The sequence below is a fragment of the Myotis davidii genome, unplaced genomic scaffold (assembly GCF_000327345.1).
Source record: "Myotis davidii unplaced genomic scaffold, ASM32734v1 scaffold653, whole genome shotgun sequence".
Classification (NCBI taxonomy): domain Eukaryota; kingdom Metazoa; phylum Chordata; class Mammalia; order Chiroptera; family Vespertilionidae; genus Myotis; species Myotis davidii.
Genome location: NW_006285129.1, coordinates 468,757 through 472,365, shown reverse-complemented (window position 1 = coordinate 472,365; position 3,609 = coordinate 468,757). Strand labels below are relative to the sequence as shown.

General features: G+C 45.6%; 1 long non-coding RNA gene across 1 annotated transcript in view; it reads left to right on the top strand.

Annotated features, from left to right (window-relative positions):
- The window catches only part of LOC107181819, a 6,836-nt gene extending 5,933 nt beyond the window's left edge, over nt 1-903 (top strand). Inside the window, exon 2 of the long non-coding RNA XR_001512522.1 lies at nt 708-903. This is a non-coding gene — a long non-coding RNA (uncharacterized LOC107181819). The remainder of the gene's footprint in view (nt 1-707) is intronic.
- Nucleotides 904-3,609: the final 2,706 nt, after the last annotated feature.

The following is a 3,609-nucleotide window of genomic DNA, read 5'->3' as shown; positions in this document are numbered from 1 at the left end:
ACTCGGGACCCGGTCCTCCGACGGCTCCGAGGGGGCGCGGCGGGAGGCAGGTCTGGGTTTGAATCCCGCTCCTGTGCCTGTGGTCTCGGGTGAACACTTCACTCTGCACCGCAGTCCCGCCGCTGTGAGATGGGGCTGATCGGATATGAATGATGGACTTGGAAACGTGCCCGTATCCCTTCGTACAATGTACCCCAGTGTCAGAATATGCAGCGACACATGAGATGATGGGGTGCAGGGTTGGGGAGGAAAAAAAACAGGTTTTCCCTTTTAAAACGATATGTTTTTGAATTTTTAACCACAAGTGTTACCTGTGTTATGTTTATTTTTTAAATATATTTTATTGATTTTTTACAGAGAGGAAGGGAGAGGGATAGAGAGTTAGAAACATCGATGAGAGAGAAACATCGATCAGCTGCCTCCTGCACATCTCCTACTGGGGATGTGCCCGCAACCCAGGTACATGCCCTTGACCAGAATCGAACCTGGGACCTTCCAGTCCGCAGGCCGACGCTCTATCCACTGAGCCAAACTGGTTACGGCTACCTGTGTTATGTTTAAAAATAAATAATATAAAATACTTATTTAATATTTTATTTTAAATTATTATTTAAACATAAATAATATATACAGATATATATATATAATGGCTGATATAGAGTAGGTGATAAATGGTCACTACTATCTATCTATCTATTTATTTTTAGGGGAGAGAATGAACGCAGGCCCCTGCTACCACAAGTTACGCTGTGGAGTCCCCCACACATGGGGAAATTGCAGGGGCGGCACGTGCAGAGTGCAGTGGACAAGCCTCACGCTGGGAAAACCGCTTTTGTGATCAATGTATCTCCCCTGCCGGGTAAGTATGGTCACTGTGACTTAAACATGTTTATTTGCCATTTACTCATGAGCCATTGTGTATTTTGGGTCTACTAAAAAAGTGTTTTCTTTTTTTAAAAAAAAGGTGTTTTCTTTTTAATTAATTTGAGAGAGAGAGATTTGTTATTCCACTATTTATGCTTTCATTGGTTGATTAAAATTTTTAAAAATATATTTTTATTGATTTCAGAGAGGAAGGGAGAAGGCGAGAGATAGAAACATCAATGATGAGAGAAAATCATTGATAGGCTGCCTCCTGCACGCCCCCTACTGGGGAATGAGCCCAAAACCCAGGCATGTGCCCTTGAGAGGAATCAAACCCGGGACCCTTCACTCCACAGGCTGACACTCTATCCACTGAGCCAGACCATCTAGAGCTGATTGATTTTTTAAAAAATATATATTTTATTGATTTCAGAGAGGAAGCGAGAGGGAGAGAGCGATAGGAACATCGATGATGATGTTTTGGTCCTGTGTCCTAAAGAGCCTGGACGATAACAGGTTAATGTCCCCCTCCCAGGAGGGTGGTAGGGACCGCTGGGGACAGCCCTGACCAAGAGGCATATTTATAGTCATGGCCTTGGAGCAGGAAGCCCCTTTGCTCAGCGCTCAGAGTTCAAAGCAGAGGATGAAACGCCCAGCCCGAGGCCCGGGAAGGTATTTGAGGTCAGTGCGCCCCAGGCCCACCCATCAGCGTTCCCTCATCCACAGGGAGGCCAGGGACAGGACAGGGAGGTGGGGCCGAAGACAGCAGAGTGGGGCGGGAGCCGGGCGGATGGGAAAGGTCTGCCTTTGACATTGGGAACTGCCCTGCACCGAGGGGCAGAAATAGCCCTTTCCATTAAGTAGTGGCTGCAGACCAAAGAGCTCATGAGGCTTATCCAGCTGTCACCGCTCCTGACTTGATGGTCTGAAAATACGGGATAAAGAAAAGAATTTATGATGCCTCAGCAACTTGTGAAGTACCAGAAAAATCTGTGGACACTGTCTCAAAGATTAAAAAAGACGCTTCTTAAAAGATTCTGTAGCCAAAACCGGTTTGGCTCAGTGGATAGAGCGTCAGCCTGCGGACTAAAGGGTCCCAGGTTTGATTCCGGTCAAGGGCATGTACGATCAGGCAGCTGATCGATGTTTCTAACTACCTCTCTTCCTTCCTCTCTGTAAAAAATCAATAAAATATATATTTTTTTAAAAAAGGTTCTGTAATAAGTAGATATTCACCCAAAGCATCTCTAGGGATAGGACAGATTAAGGATAAAGATTGGGAAAGGCTGAGCATTTGTCTGACTTTGAGCTTAGCATAGTGATTTAATAACAATAATAATAATAATAATAATAATGTATAGCTAACATATTTATAGCACTTACTCTGTGTACAGTCCTCATCATAACAGACTTGGAATCAAAGACACAAAGAGAAATTCAGTAATTTTCCCCAAACCTCACAATTAGAAGCTACTATCTGTATAGGTTGTATGCAAGTGAAATTTTTGAGAAATTTAGTTGAGTTCCTTTAATATTTTTTTTTCCTGCTAGTTGGCCGGTGACAACTAAGGAAGTTGTATTTGTGTTGAATTAAATAACATTGTAAACTAATGTTTCCTGTCAGACATTGTTCCTACTCCGAGAAAATACTGATGGTAATACCAGTGGGTACAGGTGGGGCCAGAAACTGATGGAGAGCTGTCTGTTTTTGGTCTGTGGCCATGGCAACCATTTTCAGAAAGCCTGGTGTTTGCCTTTCTGCCCTGGGAATCGCAGTTTACTCAGCTCCTTTGTTCCAGAAGAGCCACTCGGTTCCCAGTTGCTACACACCAGGCTGGTCTCCAGCCATTGATTCCCAGCGTCCTGTCACAGTATTTCACACTGTCCTTTCTCCGAGGCCATTCTCCTGGCCATTTGGCTTTGCCTCGGCCCCCCTAGCTCACCCTGCAGCAGTTCTGAGAGCAGCCTATGGTGACCTGTTTTCTACCAGGAGCCTAGGGTGGGGACCCCCTGGCTATGCTTGCCTTTCTGTTCATCACCTCACCTTGCACACAGTAGGCATTTAATAAATGCCTGGGGGATTAGCCCGTGAGTGAGAAATGGTGAGCACTGCCTCCGCGTGGGCCACGTCCCAGGACTGTCTGGTGGTGGTTTCGCCCCATCATGGCTGAGCTGGCTCTAGTCTAGGCTGATGAAACGATGAAAAAAACAGGATGTGACCCGTCTGGTAAGATGAGGACCCAGACGTGGATGGATGTTCCGGTCTCCTAATTTGGTCAGAAACTCCCAAAGCCAGAATTCTTCTTGATTTGAATCCAAATTTCAATCTACCAGGGCCTCTCAGCAGGTCCTGGCGTCCTTGGGGACAGACTTTGCCTGGGGACGGCCCTGAGCCGTGTGTCTGTCCATTGGCATTCTGAAAACAGGAAGTGCTCAGTAAATGTTCATGGAATTGAATGAGCTGATTGGACATAACCTTGGCAGCCATTAAGTTTGCAAAATCACCAGCAGGTTGACAACTATGTTAAGTGGCTTGAACCCAGGTAAACATATGGGTTTGGAAAACATGGCCATGAACAAGAGCTTCTGGATCAGGCATCCAGCATGTTTGAGGATATGCACTGTCTGCTAAATCGGGAAGATTCCTCCAATGATGTTTTTCCTGTGATAGTCTTGACAGAGCTGATACAACAGATTTAATACAATGGTACCCATCACTGGGAATGAGGAGCAACCAGCCAGGGC